The sequence below is a fragment of the Anomalospiza imberbis genome, chromosome 3 (assembly GCF_031753505.1).
Source record: "Anomalospiza imberbis isolate Cuckoo-Finch-1a 21T00152 chromosome 3, ASM3175350v1, whole genome shotgun sequence".
In the NCBI taxonomy this organism is placed as follows: Eukaryota; Metazoa; Chordata; class Aves; order Passeriformes; family Viduidae; genus Anomalospiza; species Anomalospiza imberbis.
In genome coordinates this window covers 93,434,855-93,453,479 of record NC_089683.1, presented here as the reverse complement: position 1 = coordinate 93,453,479, position 18,625 = coordinate 93,434,855, and the positions used below count along the sequence as shown (strand labels likewise).

General features: G+C 39.7%; 1 protein-coding gene across 6 annotated transcripts in view; it reads right to left on the bottom strand.

Moving 5' to 3' along the window:
- The window catches only part of BICRAL (BICRA like chromatin remodeling complex associated protein), a 49,569-nt gene that overhangs the window by 28,966 nt on the left and 1,978 nt on the right, over positions 1-18,625 (bottom strand). The window contains exons 1-2 of one of the 6 annotated variants that reach the window (XM_068185815.1): positions 10,756-10,866; positions 3,190-3,285 (exon numbers count right to left, since the gene is read on the bottom strand). The exons of 2 other annotated variants lie outside the window; for them this stretch is intronic. The gene's annotated coding sequence lies outside the window, so the exon portion shown is untranslated. Of the gene's footprint in view, positions 1-3,189; positions 3,286-9,546; positions 10,141-10,755; positions 10,895-18,625 lie in introns of those variants that run through there. 3 more of the 6 variants (XM_068185817.1, XM_068185814.1, XM_068185818.1) reach the window with 3 other exon arrangements.

The following is an 18,625-nucleotide window of genomic DNA, read 5'->3' as shown; positions in this document are numbered from 1 at the left end:
TTTTCCTAAAGCCTTTTCTACTGCACAAACAATAGAAAAGTTTGTCACTTTTCTTGCCAGCTATCTTTTCTAGTTTTCTGTCCTCTTCACTGTGAACATACAGTGACCCAAAGCAATGAGTGATGTATGAAATGGGTATAAATATATTAAGCCATGAGAGTTTGAAAATAAAACCTGCCACAATGAATGGAGTTAAAGAGTTATGAAGCCTAGTCTAACGGTCTTCAAAGTGGAGTGTGTGCACGAAAATCCAGTGGGGTGCAAGAAGAAAATATTAAAACTTCACTAGTATATGAAGTTTTAATATACACACGTATACTTGTGTATGCAAATAATATAAATATATTGGGGATGCATGCTCAAAAATCTTACCAAATGCAATCAAAAACATTTGGAGACCATTGGCCTAGACCCTTAAACATTGACTCACTTCTATATTTGGATCAGTCTTTGGAGACTTCAGCCAGTGGAGGCTCCAGGTGAGGCCTGGCTGGACCATTGGGACCCATCAATGCATCCAGGGCCCTGCCAAGAGCCCACACTAGAAATAGCTGGGGAAAATATACTTTGGGAAGAGTCACACAACCTGCTGGAACACTGTTACAATGCAGCCTAGCAAATATCTAATTAAGAATACTGCTCTACAGTGTCTTAAAAAAAAAAAAAAAACAACAAAGAAGCCACAAAAAAATCTGCTTATAAGAAGTAGGCCAAATTCAGCCCTGCTCATGCATCCAACTAATTTATAAAGGGCAATCCTCAGTAATTAGTCATAACCCAGCACAGATATTCCCTGTAGCTTACTAGCAAAGCCCCTACTATTTTATTTCATACCTCTGCCACCACACTGCTGAATAGAGCATATATTTCAACTTGGATCACATGTACTTGTGCAAGAAGCCATGTCCATCCCTTCTGGGAAATAACCAGAGTGCCCTTTATCACATGCTCCTGAACAGAACATAAGAGAATTTGAAAGTAATAAAACTGACAAGGAAATCCCAGCTATGCAAGCCAATCCTCTGGGAGACTCTTATTACCTGGCCTTAAAGCCTCTGCCTTCATTTCAACACTCTGACCTGCTACAGAGCAAAGAGCAATAGAAGATGAATAAAGCAGTCCTGCCCTCCTCTCATCCACTTTCCCTGGGTCAGCTCAAGGCTTTGAAGAGTCATCTGGAACAAAAAAGTGATCTGATAAAATACATTGATCTGTTTCAACTTAGGATGAGCTTCTTGATTGGTTCTGGCTTGCCACAGGGCTACAGCAGAGCTAGAGCCAGCACAAGGGAGGGAATGAGATAGGTGGGTAGTTAAACACAGGGGAAGGCAGCAGTGCTTCAGTCAGCTTAAAGCACGTGTGGGGCTGCAGCACACATGTGATTACAAGCACCACCCTCACATTACCACAGTGCAGACAGCAGTCCAGTGGAGCGATTGTTCCCTTTCTATCAGCACTCATGAGCTCCCAGCTACAATCTGTTTGGCTTTTACCCACAGACAGTGCTCTTAAAAGAAATACAAAACAACATGAAGGAGTCCAACAGTGTGCAAGTAAAATCACGTGGTCACGTGAAGGAATTGCCTTTCTTCAGCCTGGTCAACAGAAGACAAGCCCAGGTGCTACCTGCAGCCTGCTAAAAGGGGCACTAAGATGAGCCAAGCAGGTCGCCTGTCATCAGCACACAGCAAGACGCAAAGCAAGAGCCAAAACATGTAACACAAAAAATCCCAACCAGATGCAAGGAAAATCATTCACAAACAAGAATGTTCAAGCAAGAGGGTGCAATCACCCTCTTTGGAAGCTTTCAAAACTCAAATGGCCCTGACCAGCCTGTTCTAACTGTGAACAGTGAACTGTGAAGCTTGTTCTGCTTACAGCAGGGGGCAGGGCCAGGCAAACCCCAGTGGTCCTTACCGCCCTAAAGTTTTAACCAACATGCTACATAATCCACAGTATCATGTAACACATGCAGGATCTACAACCTGCAGCGCCATTAAAACCAGATTTGCCTGGAAGCAGTCCAACTATTCACACACGCTTTGCATAGTATCCATATTCTAATTTAAAACACTGGGTTTTAAATTTACTCAAGTTATATTCAAGCTTGCAACAAAAGAACTATTTTTCTTTCTCAAAGTCACTTATAATTTCATACAGCCTTAAAAGACCATTTCAGATACAAAGCAATGAACCACTATTTTCACTTCCTGTAAAAAGCACAAGCTAATGGATAGCTTAGAAGAGCAACATCTAGAATAATTTCCAAAAAGTGTGATATAATCAACATCAAAACTTGATAAGTCACACATAAATAAATCTATCTGCAAAACTGTTGGGAAAAATCTAGACTTGAAAGTTTTGTGCAAATACATGAGATCAATTCCTGAGTGGCAGTATGACTCCTGAGAGTGAACACTGACCTTTGGAAATCGATGCTTTAAAGCAAGGCAATGACTGCTGCAGTTAAACCTTTATAATGGGAGATAATCAAACTTGCAAGAGTTAACATACCCAGCACATGAAGCAATTACTGTTGGAATCATGACACACACCCACTGATCCTCACAACTTCAGTATGCCTTTGTACACATCCTGTCAGCAGGAATTCTGACAAGATCTCTCTCATGCTTCATAATGAACCTGTCCTATAAAACCCTCTAAATTGTTCTGTTGTTCTATCATTCTCCATTCAGAATTTTAATCTACAATCTCAACAGAAGTATGGAATATCTGAAGAAATGCATTGCCACTGGAAAAAACAATCACCACAACAAAAAAACCAGAGCGAATCAGTTACTGCAACAGTCACTGCAGAGAATGGCACTGCTGTGAACAGAGCGTGCTACATCAAATTTGTGCCATTTTCATCACTCACAACTCTTCTGAGCACGGATGTAAGATAACTCTATTTAACCCAAGACATCCCTTGCTAAATTACATAAAAGGATTGCAGCAGCATTAAGTGACTCCACACTGACTGCAGAGATCAAACACCCAGAATTGAAGTCCTTCCCTCACACAAATTTCCACCAAAACTCTCATTAATTTCCACATTGCTAATATTTTGCTCCATGTGCTTCTGAACTAGGGGGAAAAAACCCAAGCTGTTTCATCATCCACTGGATAATGTATCATCTTAGTGTGCACTTCAGATTGCTAAGGTGCTGTAACCACTGCCTGCCTTACCCTGTCAGATCTCTCTCAGTTTCCTATCCAACAGGCAGCCTCAGATTCAGTGAAGGAAACTCCTACACAGGAACAACTAGACCTCATTTGCATTCTCTGCAACACAGAAGTGTAAGAAAAGAGTATAAACTCAAACCCTTATAACCACATAGTTTATTCTTAAATTTCAAGTCAATACTACTTTTGAGCAATCTAGTATCTTGCAAAGTGAATTTAAGATTCTTGTAAGTAAGCAAGACTCTATCTTATAATCAACTTAAGAGCTGTTTACCATGTCAAACCCTCTGTTTTCAAGAAATTGATTTTTACATGGATGGAATACAAAAATTGATAATTAAGAGGTATTTCCACTTCCCCCTCTCATTACTGTAAAAAAATTATATGCTGCAGAATAATGACACAGAAAATGTACTCAATGCAGAACAATGTACTCAATGGAAAAGAGGTAAATATTGAAAAATTCATTGCAAACTAAAACCTCACTCAGAAGTCAATTATCCAAAAATGGTCATTTCAAGACAACAGAAGTAAGAAAAAAAATTTAAATGCACTTTGTAAAACACAAAGACTTACTATTCACTCATAAACTAACTATGCTGTACATATATCCTACAATATGGAATTACTCCTTATGAAGATTTTCTTTTCCAGAGTAATCAAAAAGAAGCAGTTACTACACTGTTGCAAAATCTACCAGGAACTGTGCTCTAAAATACAGCTAAAAAAACTATGACATTTGGAATTCTAATCTAATAACACAGTGCATTATGCAAGCGTTACCTTCTTAATATTCAAAATAAGTTTTCATTCCAAAAATCTAAATCTGAATAGTACCTCTAAGATGACTTTGCAATGCTTGAAATTAGCTGTAGAACTGAATTTAATCATCAATATTTCAGACATCTGTATGCAACAGGGTATGAGAAGAAATTGGTAATTTTAAATAGTCAATGATGAAAACCTTTCTAAGAAAAAATACTCTAAAAAATAGAAACAATTCAGGAATCAGAGAAATAGCAACAAGAAAAGAAATACAAAAGTGCTTCCTCTCAGGAATTGATAGACACAAAATTATGCCTCTTCATGGTTTTTAAGATCTGGCAGACGAACACCTAAGAGCACAGGCAGGATGCTTACACATCCAGCTCTACACACAGAAGGGTAAATAAAAACCACAGACAACCTACAATAGACTGTTTATCCAACTCCTACATTTCCCTTTAGTACACCACTAAAAAAAAATACTGATTTGAGTTTGCCAAATGCGGTACCATATCAAACTTCCAAAAACTGCAGTGATATTTTAGTATGTTAGGGAAAAAAAATAGGAAATGTGCAGTTCAACTAACAGTATGTATGATAGTAATGGCCAATCTAGCTACAGCCAACACACCAAGTACACATGTGAACGCCCTGTGTGGCTGTCTACAGTTGGTTTCCCTGAGATACACATGTTCAGCACAGACTTTCTGATTTATTCAACACAATTGTTTTCCTACTGCATCCACAGCTGCTCTTGGCAATATCAAAATCTTAACACGACTTTTATCAGGAAATAGATTTTTTTAAACCCACATAGAGAAAATCCAGAGTAACCTCAGCCTGAAGGTCAGGATGCTTCCTTATCCCATGGGATTTCCCAGAATAAAGGCTGGGCTTGGACCTTTCCTCCAGCAGTGACTATCCTCATCACTATGCTATGGCCTGTTTTGGGCTCTGTCTTCCAAGCTGCTCCACCGCATACACAATTCCTCAGGAATTTCAAGATCCATAAAACATTTTGAAAGGTCCCGGTTTCATCCCACAAGACACACAGGAGGCGTCATCTCAGCAGTTCCTTAGGAAGAAAACGTTCACCTGCCCAGAAGATATTAGATGCTCTTAAACATTTCTACAAACTACTGTATGCTATAGAACAGACTGTTAGCATATGTTCTTTGTGCAAAATAATATTCCAAGAAACGTTCAGTCAATCCCTCAGATGGTTTTTACCTTGTTTCTGCTCAAGAATACTCAACTTTCATACTTCTCATTGTAAGCATATAGTTTTCAGAGGCCCATAACTTCTTTATGAACTGAACATTTCCCAGCTGATTTATAAACCAATGCCCAATTAATACCTTTTCATTGCCAATCTAGTCCATACTAGTTTAAAAACCAAACTCTGCCACAAGCATGGTTCAGATGAGCTAGTATCAGCTACCAACTGCCAATAATTAGCTGAACAGCCATTCATACTCCTTTCAGTTTTTATGTTTGGGAAATCTACTGAAAACTGAATAGGATTAATTGACAGATGTGTAACAGCAGTGCAGCCCATATCAACACCCCAAATCCTAGCTGAAAATCCTCCATGCTGTCCTTGAAGCCAATGCCTTGCTGACTGCCAGTGGAAATTTCACCACCTATTTCAGTGGGACCAAGATAACTTCTGTAATTGACTTTTCTCAATAAATTCAAGCTCCAACACCAGATCTTGAAATTCCACACTTGGATCAAGTTCACAGTAAAACCACTGCAAGTTCCACCTGAGGCAAGGCATAAGATCAGACTTTACAAAAAAAATCAGTCTCTTGCAATGAAGTTAAATCCTTCTCTCCAGACTTCCTTCTCTTCATTTCCCCACCCCTTCTCAAAACCTTCAGTGAGAGAAAGGTTACTGTGTTATAACAGCGATTTTGCCTGCTTTCTTTCTGTTTCTTTTGGTAAGGATTCCCTTAACCCTAGAACATTTTTAAACTAGTGCAAGAAAAGAAAGGAATAAAAAACTACTTGATAGTCTCTCTGTGTTAGTTAATGATGAAATCTTTATTTTGTCTAAAACCTCAACAATTCTCAAGTAGAGCAAAATATTACAGAGTAGTTGGGGTTTTTTCAACTATGAAAGCAGGAACAAATTAACACTTGAAAAAAAAAACATACACATATTCATTTAACTATGTGATGACCTGGAAAAAACCTCAGTTCAGGTTGGTGCTTATGCATTTATGGTGGTGTAACAAGGGCCTTCCCAAAACTACTCACTCTGACTTTCAGACTAAAACAGTGGCAGGTCACAATGAATGTTAGAACAGTTTATTACTGTCACTGCTTTTCATCTACCATAAGAAAGAAAAACACACTTGTTTTTATAGACAATCTCCATGTCTATGCCAGACAGGGTATATGGCAATAAAAAACCTTTCAAGTACAGATGCAGCTTATTCCAGCAGAACCACTGTAAGGAATTCTGCCAACTCTTTGAACAGTGACTACATTATCAAGGAGGCTCTTAGCCTGTTCTGTAGCCACTTAGACAGGAATGACACACTTTCACGCTGGCTGCTATGTCTACCCTAAAAAGCAGCAGCCATTAGATTTACCACAAGCCTAATGCAGCATGAAGAGGCACGATCATTGACCATTAGAGCCTTGCTGCGAAACCCAACAGCAGTTATGCAGATACAACTTCCCTGGAACCCATGTGGAAGTATACCAGCGAAACTCTGCAAAGGCAGCAGGCAGCACACCCAGGCATCCTTGACTGCAGAGCTCTCCAGCTCTAGCCTATGGGCTTACCTCTGCTGGAGAACTTCATGAAAACAGAAAGGGACCTCGGAGGAAACTGGAAATGCAGTTTATACTAGCACAACTTCGGGGCTTTCCTCTCAGTACAACTAAACTAAATACACAAACTGTACTGGAAAAGGACATGTGAAGGAGCTGGGGCAGGAAAGCTGCACATCCATAAAGTGATGTAAATACTTTGCTACAGTACAACCATCTCTGCAGCACTGACCTCATGTGAGTCCACACATTTAGCGAGAGCACTTTCAACTCCAGGATGCAGGTATCACACACAAAGCAAGCACTCAAAGTATGCACAAAACAAGCACACACCTGAACACCTGAGTAAGCCAAGGTATATCAATGGAAGCACAGCCAAGCTACTGGATCAACACGGTGAGCTCTGCATTCCTCCAGCAATGTAAACAAGCGACACCCAGGGCAAAGTGCTACTCGCAACAATTAAGCTCAGACAGACAAAAACACATCTAAAAAGAACATGTCTGGAATATTTCAGTAGTAGACAAAAAAGATTTCAATGCAAAATGAGACTATACTGTGCTTTAATGCAAGCAGGCCAGTGTGCAGATTATATTTAGTCATTTGGCAAGTACTAGGCCATGAGAGAATATAAACTGGTCATTTTTATCCCATTTCTGCCACTTCTTCACTATTTTCACAAATTAATGAAGAAAATCACACACAGTCTTCCAGACATTCAGGCATAAGAGAGAAATTTTATTCTTTGAAAGGATGCTACCATTAAATAAAAAGAATTCACCACCTTGATCCTAAGATTCCTGTTAATGGAAATAATCACTTCAAGAAGCAGTGATTTTAATGATGTAAGATTTCTGAAATATGTGAACAAATACTGTATTCTACATTCAAAATCTTTGTAAACAATTTAAGTTTCATAGCTGGTGTGTTTTTCAAAGCTAAAATGTTAACAAGTCCCCAGGAAAGTAGTTTAAAAAGACAGTTTACATCCAGACAATTTTTTGTATATTCTAAGCAAGGAGTGTATTTCACAGAAATGTTTTTTAAAACTGTTCAACAGGCAAAAAATTTAAACAGCCTTAAGATTATTCCTGAGTTTTTAAAAATCTCCCACTTCCATCAGGAATGAGCTATGAGAATGGGAAGAAGCCCTCCTCTGATGTATCAAAAAACATAAATCCAAGCATTCCACGCTCCTTAGTGGGCACAGCATAAGTTGGTCTGGCACCACACTTTGCTCTTCCCCAGTAGAGTAATGTTGGCATTAAACTCAAGCCTCATGAGCTTCGAGCAGACTGTACAAAAATGTTAAAAACAAAACAAAACAAAAGGTGGTTTTGAATAAAAAAGATATTTGCAATGTTCTTCCTAAAAACAGCACTACAACAAAACTTAAAAATATATTAAGGTGGAGCTGCCAAATTAAGTAATTTGGAAAAAGCAGCTTCCTCTTACACATAAAGGAGCAATAAAAACTTGAAAATATGCTAATCCCTCTCCACACCAAAAAATTACAAAGACAGTAACAGCAACAAAATGAGCAACCACCCACCAAAAAATTACATATGCTTTTATTTTTGCAAGCACTACTGAAGCCTCTTCAATGAAAAATACCTTGCCCTATGCACTACACCGGATCATCTTTTAAAGGCGGATTTCTTTTTTAATGTCATGTTTTATTTTCTGGTCATCGTTCAGAAAAAGATGTTCCTTGAAACCTTTTTTTTAATTGCTATAAGCTGAATGACAAGAAACACGTATTTCCGAGGTAAAAACACAAGCTTATAAGGGATGTTGGCCGGATTGAATCTGCGCGCATGGGCCCGTACGAGCCAAGCCTGTTTTAACTGCTGCTCAAGACGGTGACCAAGGACTAGGAAAGGAGCGTGGGTTACGGGAGGAAAGCAAGACTTTTAGGATTTCGGGGAGATGTCGGCTCCCAAAGCCCAGAACAGAAACGCTTCCCAGACAAGACACAGAAATATTGCCCGAGCTGGGCGCGACGGCACCGCCCCACACGGCGCGGCGACAGCAGAAAGGACCTTAAAATGGCGCCCGTGGGGGAGGAGAGCGGGTGAAACTGCGCAACAAACGCTGGCAGGGAGCCAGGCAGCGCCATCTTCCCGCTCCCCCGCGCAGCCGGGGCTGCCTGCCCGCCGAGCCCGGGCACGGCCGGGACCGCCGCCGGAGCCGTTCTCCTCTCTCCCCAGCAGTCCCGCGGCCACCCCGCGCTGCCGAGCCCGGGGATGGAGAAGAGCGGCGAGCAGGGAATGGCGAAAGGCAGAGGCCTCCACACCTCCGTCCTCCCCACAGTGATTAGGAGCAGCTCTAAGTAAATATAAACGTGCTCTCTATACGTCGTTCGATTTTGCCCGGCTTTTAATATCTCTACACCTGTTTTCTGCAATCATCTGTAACTGAATTTTGTAATTAATACCAAAAAGCAAAGTATAATTTACATACTGAATACCGCCCATGACTCAATAAATGTGAACAGTGACCATTTCAGAAAACCCCCTTCACAACCGACTACTGTGTTAAGCCACGAGTAAAAAAAAAATATTTATAAAATATTGCTTCTTTTACGCAAAACAATCCCAGCAGCACAAAGGATCGGATTCACATCCACTCTACAGCGAAGCCAAAGGGGTCACTCCAGAAAGTGTCTTTTATTGTCTTTTAAAAAGGCATTACAATTAAATATTTTCTCTCTCCAAAAGAAAATGAAAAAATTAAAGAAATAAAATAAAAGGCACATCGAAAAACTTGATCCCGAAAAGGCGAAAAAAAAGCGCATTAGCCCAAACCTACCGCCCGAGCATTTCGCGCACCCACAAAAAGCGGCACCGTTTCCATTCCTCGGTTAAAAGCAGGAGGCACGGAGCGATTCGGAGGAAATTGCAAATAAAAAACCAAACAAATTAAATCAAATCTAGTGGCGACACCGAAAACGAGGAAATGAGTGAAAAATAAATCCCCAGCAGGTACAACTCTGAGACACAAGCTCAAAGAAAAGACAAGATTAGGGTGGTGGCGAGTGGACGGGGGAAAGAAAAAAATCAAGCCATGAGCGAAAAAGGAAAAAAGAAAAGAAAAATCCTTCCCAGCTGCACAGCCAGGAGAGAGACGAAGTGTCTCCATTTTCCCGACGAGGAGGAAGAAAAGACTGTTTCACAGACCACAGAGCTTTAGAGAAAAGCAAAGAAACGAGGGGGGAAAAAAAAGAGGGAGGAGATTTGAAAAGATTATTTTTCTTTCTCCCTCACACACTCTCTCTATCCCCCTCTCTCACTCTCTCACACTCACACATACACACACACTCTCTCTCCCTCCTCTCCTCTTTCCATCCCTCTCTTGATGGCCATCAAGGGGGCGGAAAAAAAAAAAAAAAGACAACAACAACAACTAATTTTAAACCGGCTCAATCAATGAGTCATTAAAAGAGATTTTTCTTCCCTCCTCTCCTGAATTTGCATGGCATCAGCAAGAAAAAAAAAAAAAAAAAAACCCACCCCAAACCTCTCCCCTCTCTGCAGCTATCAGCCTGGACCTGAAACCTTATCTCTCCCTTCAACCCCCCCCCCCCCCCCCCCCCCGCGCCTTTATTTTAAGAAACAACTTTTTTTTAAGTGCCCTCAGCAGCCACCATCACCAGCCTCGCGGAAAAAAAAAAAATAATATATATAGTTCATTTCCATGTGAATCCACATCTGCCCAAACAACAGCCACCCACAAAATATCCCTCTTCTTCCTCCTCGTCTCCCCTCTCGCTCGCTCTCTCTCTAGATATATATTTATATACATAGCCCCAGAGCCAATAGCTCTCTGGGCTGAAACCTAATATCCTGGTTTTGGCAACTCCTGGTTGTTAATTTGCTCCTCTTTCTTTTCTGTCTGTCTGGAGATAGATTTCCCCCCTCTCTTTTCCCTCCCCGAAGGAAGGGAGGAAGGAGGTTGTGTGTTTTTTTTTTCCTTGAAATTTTTATCACAAAATTATAATACACTCAAAGGGAAACTCACCGTCATGAAAAAGCAGTGCCTTGTCAACGGGGTTTCTTCGCCATCACATCAGGGGCTGGCAGTGTAGGAGAGAGAGAGGGAGAGCGAGAGAGCGAGGGAGGGAGGGGGGAGAGCGAGCGGGAGAGGGAGCGAGCGAGAGAGGGGGAAAGAGAAAGCGAGCGGGAGGAGAGCGCGGCTCCGCTCGGCTCCGCTCCGGCCCGCACCGCCACCGGCACCGCACCGCCACCGGCACCGCACCGCCGGGCCCGGCACGGCACGGCACGGCACGGCCGCGCAGCTCCGCCGGGACACAACGCCGCAGACCGGCGCCCGGGCACACGCACCGCCGCCCTGGCATGATGAGTCTCCAGCCCCAGCGCGATCCGCGCTCCGCGTTTAAAGCCAGGCCCTTTAAAAACTTCGGCTCCTTTATTTTATATATATATATATTTTTTTTTTTTTTTGGGGTTGTGTTTTTCAGAAACCCGTAGGTCTGGAGACCTAGCCTAGACTGCTGGCTTCAGGTTAAAAGTTGGGGCATGTTTGGGGTTACACGGAAGTAAAACAAAGTTTTTATCCTATTAAAATTAACGTTAATGTTAACAATTTGGTTGATTTCCTTCATATTAAAGCTGTAAATCACTATAAGCTTTGTGGGTGGGAAGGGGTCCTCAGAAAAATAAATGCAAATGCAGGGGGCTCCCCAGAAAAATAAATGCAAGGTCACCTTGAAAAAGATAATATTTGATCCCCTGGTAAGCTACAATATTTTAAGTATTTTTAGATACGTTCTTATCAGCCTTGCTGGAAACAAATTACATGAACTTCAACTACTTTAAAAAGTTTTAGGTAACCTAAAAATGTTAATTTGAAGTCAAAGTTTATAGCACTGAGAGTTCATTAATGCTATTCTACAGTTCACTTCAGCTAAAAGCATTAATAACTTTATTCAAAGCTTTTTTTGTTATAGAAAACTATTCCAACTTCCACCATTCACGTCATTCATTCATTGAAAACCACTTAATTCTAAAAAATCAATTACTTTTGCAGATAATTCAGAGAAGCCTGGTTTATTAAAAAAAACACAACATTTTGATTGAAAGAAGATTTTTAGCATGCAGATATATGTGTGGTGATGCTTTTAAAACAACAACAAAAAATCTCTTTGAGGCTCTTTTTCTGCTAGTAATGGTAATTCCCAAGGACTTTACTATTTTATTCCTAAGTAACTTCGTTAAAACTCCTTAGAGACAAGGATTTGAAGACTTTATTTAGTAGCACATCCTTCTTTATTAGCTGCACACAGCTCAAAAAAACCTCTTACAATGTTTTAGGTTTTGAGCAACTATATCAAAATGGTTATGGGCAGTGTACTAAGTGGACCTTCTCAAAGAAGTTGGCCAGATTGCTTATCTTAAAAAAAAAGAATCTCAGCACTTCAGCACTGTTTTTCAACTAGAATATGTTTGTATTATTTTTTGAATTATTCAACCAATTCCAAACTTTCACCAAAGCCAAGACTCACCTACAAACCTTATTTACACGCATACCCCGAAGTGGAAGGGTTGGGCCCAGGCAAATAAACCTTAGCACGAGTCCAGCAGATCCTTTGTGCAGCCCAGACCGAACCTGCACGTGGCTGTGCCTCAGCCATCAGCCAGATTATTAACTGCACTTTTCATGAATGCAGCAAGGACCCCAACAGCCACAGTATGGACAGAAACAGCACATGCCAAAGAGCTCTGCAAGAGCTGTAAGCCTGTACTCCTGACACCAGCAGCCTTTTGAAAATCTAAAAGGCCAAAACTTCTAGTTTCCTAACTTCAGTAAATGCTTCAAGGCCAAACTCTGCCCTGAATTCAAACCTACTGAGCTTCACTGGTTTTAGAGAACATTGTCCAAGCAAGAACTTGTTTGGAGGAACACCACCAGCATTCTCATTTGGTTAACAGGAAGGAACTTTGCTTCAGAGGTTACAAGGCTGAACATCTGATCAGTATGTTGTCATTATTATTACTCTCCCAGTCCTACAGAAACCACAAATAGGAAGTAGGCAATATGACACAAAGAAGGAACGGGAGAAAGGAAGACAAATGATTTTGAATGGATTCTGTTACCATAAGAAACACAAGGAATCTTACATAAGTTTTCCATGATGGTATCATAACTTACTTTCCCTGAAGGATGTTTCAAGGCAGCATTGACAATAGCATTACTTAGCAGGTACAGTACAAAAAGGGAAGGAGAACTAACATCTATACAATGAAGCACCCTGCAGTAACTAGATTTTTCCATAACTAAATGCATTTGTTGTATTTGTTCACTGGTAGAAATGGTTACCAAAAAAAAAAAAATCAAGGCTTGGATGTAACTTTGTAGATCATATTGAAGTACATACTTAATGTTACCGTCAATTCTAAAAGGTCTGAATGCAGTCATCAGCTGCAATGTTACCACTTTCATATGTACTACAGAATTTCTCAGACTATGTTTGTAAAGAACTACTGCTTTTTCCTGGCAGGTTCTCATGCTGTTTTAAGAGCATCACGTGGTGTTTCAGAACTGGGTGTCACTGCCCCAAGAGGTTGCCCCTCTTCTCACTGCCTTACTGCATAAATACAAAAGACCCTTCTATGTCAACATTCTTCTACCTCAAGGTCACCTGCTCAGAGCTGTCATCTTCAACCAGAGTCCTATGTACAATGCACAATCAATCAGTTGCTGCCTTTCTTTAGCTTTCACAATCACATTAATACATTTTCCTGTAGCAGCTTTATAAGGAGCAAGGGAAAATAAGCACAAGAAAGGAAAGACCAGTGTCAAAAGGAAGAAGAGAAATCTTTGGAAGACAGAGAGATGTTGGTATAAAAACAGTTACTGGGAACATCATGTGCACTCATCACACAACAAACTACTTGGCTGTATTTTGACACCAGCTGTCAAACTGTGACCATGCTGTTTAACAAATACCACTCTCATAGGTGTGCAAAGACACCAAATGACATTTGGAGTGATCTGATACATTGCTCTGAAATGAGACTGTGAAGAACTGAAAACTATGCTTAGATATTGAGAGGGAGAAAATAAGGGGGTACAAAACACCCTCATTCATTCTGTCTCCAGGTTTCTCCTACATCAAGTCACTTTGCTGATATTCAGCCCATTTTTTGAGGTCTGCATCACATGCACTCCAATTCTTGTGCAATCACAAATTAGTACCCCAAAAGAAGGTAAGGCAGCAATAGATTCATAATGAAGAATTTAAGGACTTAGCTAGTGCATTAAAGGAATTAAAGGCTTGCTCTACAGCCATCCCAAGGTTTTTGCATGAATAGATGGTTTGTAACCTCAACTCACTGCATCCTTTCAGAGATATATTGCATGGAAAAGAATGCCAATTGCTTCACTGCAGCCTTGCTTCCTCAGACTGAATCCTTCAGCTCTGTTGATGGCACTTCTTCCTCCCATGCTTTCTCTTTCCATTTATTAATGTGTTTCTTATGTCAGCTCATCACCAGTCACACCTTTTACCCATCTACATATGGCTTAATTATTTAAATAAAAATAAATAACTAAGCTTGAAAGTACAGAAACAAATAGGTCATCATTAAAGGGCACAGGCAATAGAGAGGTAGAGGTCACTTGAGAAGTAGGGCACCCAAATACAGTGGCACAAAGGCAGACAAGGACTTTAACTTGGAATATAAATGTAATATACCACATGAAAATTTCAGTTCAATATCCATATTAACCACCAAATTCTGAATAATTACCACCACTATTTTGATGACTCACCTATAAAAGTTACCTAAACACTACAATGTTCACCTTGATACCATGCCTTCCTTACCCAAAACAGTACTTAGAAAACCTGGGTCATAATTGTATGATGTAATTTGTTAAGCTGCATGATTCCAGTATCAATCATCATACCAAAGACAGGACTACTAAACCAAAGGTGTCTTAAGGGGTGATTGGTAAGGACATAGGTAGTAAGAGGGGGTAATGAAGAATGAACCTCAGAACAAGAGACTTACTCCAATACCAGAAGACAGACAGGTTTCTATGATTGGAGATTGTGTGAAGGCCAACAGGGCTGGTCTGAATCTAAAAAGCAGATTTTGGAGAACTGTGCTTCTATGAGATGGGGATCTGACACACAGAGGGCAATTAAGTAAAGCCAAAGAAAACGTGGTGACTGGAGGTTCCATTTAAACAAATGGCAATTCAAAATTATTACTGGAACAGATCAAGAATTACTATATGATTCTCCAGGTTATTTAAATATAGTCTCATATTTTTCAGCTTAAAGTACCCTAAAAGGAGAATTAAGTTTGAAAGATTAATAGCTCTCACTTCCAAGTTAGAATAATCTTAAGATATTCAGCCACTGAAATGTATCAGAAAAAAAATAAAAATACCCTCACCTCTGGAGACAGAGCTTTACCACAGAAATAATGGAGAGGTAATCTTGCCCAACTAACACTGCCAAAACTGATGGAAGAACTTAAACTAAAAATTATGGCAGAAATTGGGACAACCTTCTATCATATTCATAGTTCATCTGGCTAGCACAAATTAATGGGAAAAAATCTGATAAGTAAGAATACAGAAATACAGACTAGTATATTAATGAATGGACACAAGGGTTTGGGTGGGGGTTTTTGTTTTGTTTTGTTTTTAACATAGTAGTAATTAAAAACAGCAGCTTGGCAATGAAACTAACAAAAGAAGCATTCCTAATACAACTGAGGCATTGTGGATGATGTTTAAAAAAAATAAAACCAAACAAAAAATAGGAGGCATTTAAGCAAAAAAAAGAGGCCTAAAACATGAAATGAGGTGATACAGAGCTACAGAAACATGGTGGAATAGTAAATTATACCAAAGGCATTTGTGTTCTTGAAAGAAACACAGACCTGCTAAGCTATACTTGTGTAAGGACAAGACAAAATGGATGAACAGAAGGGATGTAATGAATAAAGTATCACCTAAGTCAGAACTTTTGACATAGAATAGTTTTACTTGGACATTTCTGAGTCCCTGCTATGAAATCAACTGGGTAAGATTTGGATATGAATGAAGATTGCTGTCAAAGAAGTCTTTATATTATCACTAGAAAGGGTATCAATAGGAATGGAATTTATTCTCAGATTTAGAGTGAAGAACAAATGCTAATAATAGGAGGAGGAAGCCCTCATTCAAAATTATAGCTGACAGACTTTTTCCTAAAATGAATAAATGGCAAAAAGAATACAAGTATAGATTTATCCACTAGGGAATATATTACAGGAGAGCTAATAGGAAAAGTTGGATATGACTTAGAGTTAATTCTATTTAAATTACTCAGAAAGATAAATGGAATATGTTTGCAAGTAAGATTCACAATTCCAAAATAGAAAACTTGGTATGCTATTGAACCTAGGTGGTCCATTGAACTGGCTAGTCCAATAACCATAGTTTTCTGAAATGCATTTTAAAAAATAATTGTAAAAGTATCTGAAGTGTAAAGCAAGGCAATGAAAAAAAATCTCTCAAACTCCATAACTAATAGAATAATTGCCTTAAAGGGAGAGTCCATAAAGCAGTATCTGTAGCTTACATACTAAATCTCCAGAATTTAACTACAGTCAATTAGGAAGTTAGGATTCTGTACAGCAGTCAGCAGCTAGACCTGGACCAAACATAAGTGATTTGCTCTTGAGCTCTTGTGTTTAGCATATTTGGGCCTTGCTGTGTTAATCTGAAAGTACCTTTTGTCATAAAGTACTGTGCTTTGAAGCCTGTTTCTGGTTTTGAAGGATAACTCATTTTTGAAGAAATTAATCTGTTTCTCTACCTTCGGCATTGGAAATACCAGGTTCTCAGAAGGGACCAGTTCAGACTAGTTTCAAAACAAGTGCACCTTGACTGGTTGGAATATAATTAGTATCTTAAGCATTCCCAAGAATTACATTCAAAGCTTTTGCATTACTCACAGCAATTAAGTCGCACCAAGTAAGTTTCATAGTTTTAGCTTTAACACTCAATGAGTGATTTAAAAACACATGTATTTTACATTGTCCTGGCTTTCCATATGGACAGATATAGAAAGCACAACATTTTAGTGCAAACAAAAGCTTTAAAAAAATCCGTATGCCAAATGTAACATTCAAAGAATTTCTTTTTTCCAAAACCGAGATACAGTAACTCAACATTCACTTTTAATGAAGCCCCATTGCACTGTGACAAATGTGCAGCCTACAGTATCTTAAATGAATCATAATATGGCTTACATCTTTAATGCCTGATCACAGTGCCAGAGGAGTTCAAAGAGCCCTTACTAAAACCACCAGTAGAAACGCTGGTTGCACAAGCCGCTGAAGTACCTACTTTGTAGCCAGAAGTAATTACGTTGCTCTGCTAATCTCTGCTGCAGAAGCTCAGTCTAACAGACAGAGATCATATCTATCAGATAAGGGCTCCATGCAAGGCACCGAGGCTGCTGCTTTTCTTGAAAACACACGCAGCATTTTTGTGTGTGACGGTGCAACGTAGATGCATACCACCCTTTGGAATAAAAATTGTCAGTGTTGGGAATACATACTGATGATAAGGAAAAACTCTACTTCCTTCCTTCCTTCCTCTGCTTGAGAGACTGCAAATCTACATCTTGAGATCACGCCACATCTATGAGCTCCCTGACTTCTACAAGCACAGGAACCTCAAGGGTAAGAATCCATTATTTTGAGGCTGAACACACAGTTGCCTCTGTGGGTCTCAACTTTTATTCCCCAGTCTTCTTAAAATAATGATGGAACAGGACAGGATCTTGAACCTTCAGCGGAACTACACAATACATCTCACTTAAAAGGCTATGAGGTAATGCTGTTGAGCTATAGCAAATCAGTAGGAAATATTTCAGGCAGATAGCATTCATGACTGATAACCATGGGACACAGATGTAAACCTGGAAGCATACACAAGAGCTCATGTTTCCAGAGTTTCACAGCACTGGATCAAAGTAAACAAAGTGCAACCTGCAACTTCACATAAAATAAATGACACTGTACAGTCCAAACAAAGGCACATGGTCTTATTGAAATGACTGCTATCTACTTTCAAACCAGAGAGGAATGAAAGCACACACAAGAGGGAAAAAATAGGAAAAAAGTATAACACAGAGAATGATGTACCTTACTTTTTTGTCATATCCTCAAACAGCCAAACTACTTGTTACAGCTTACCCAAATGACTCCAAGCCTGAGCTAGAAGGCTTACATTTTATTCAGTGGCTACTGTCTGGCACACTAAGCAGCCTTTCAACATAGAAGTTGCTGCCAGCAACGTCAGGAGGAAAATTGTCAGTCTTTGTATGACCACCAAAAAAAATGTACATGCCAATATAAATTATACAAAAACCTCAAATTGTAAGTGTGGAAAGTAATTTTGGAACATCAGGACAAAACAGTTGGAAGACTTTTACAGCTCCCTTTTTAGTTTTTCATTATGGTCATACATTTCACCTTCTTGTGTTTGGGTATATTTTGGGTATATATTTGGTATATTTTTGCTTTTATGAAAAAAACAATTGTGCACATTAGCAAGGTGAAAAGTTTCCAGTCTCTCCCAGAAGCTCCTGTTCACAGGGATATTTGGTCCTCATTCATTCAAACCTCCAATCACCCATAGAAAAAACAATTCAGAACAAGTAGCATCCTAAGTGCCCAGATACAATAAGGAGTAATTATACTACAGCATGAAATACTTAACATTTATTCTGTGCTGTGTACACTAATGCTTGCTTGCAAGTCTTCCATCTATGAAGGTCTTTTACCCAGTGCAGTTCATCTACTGGCTCCCATCTGCATTAACAACACCAAAGCCATACGCCAGGAATATTTGTGCATAT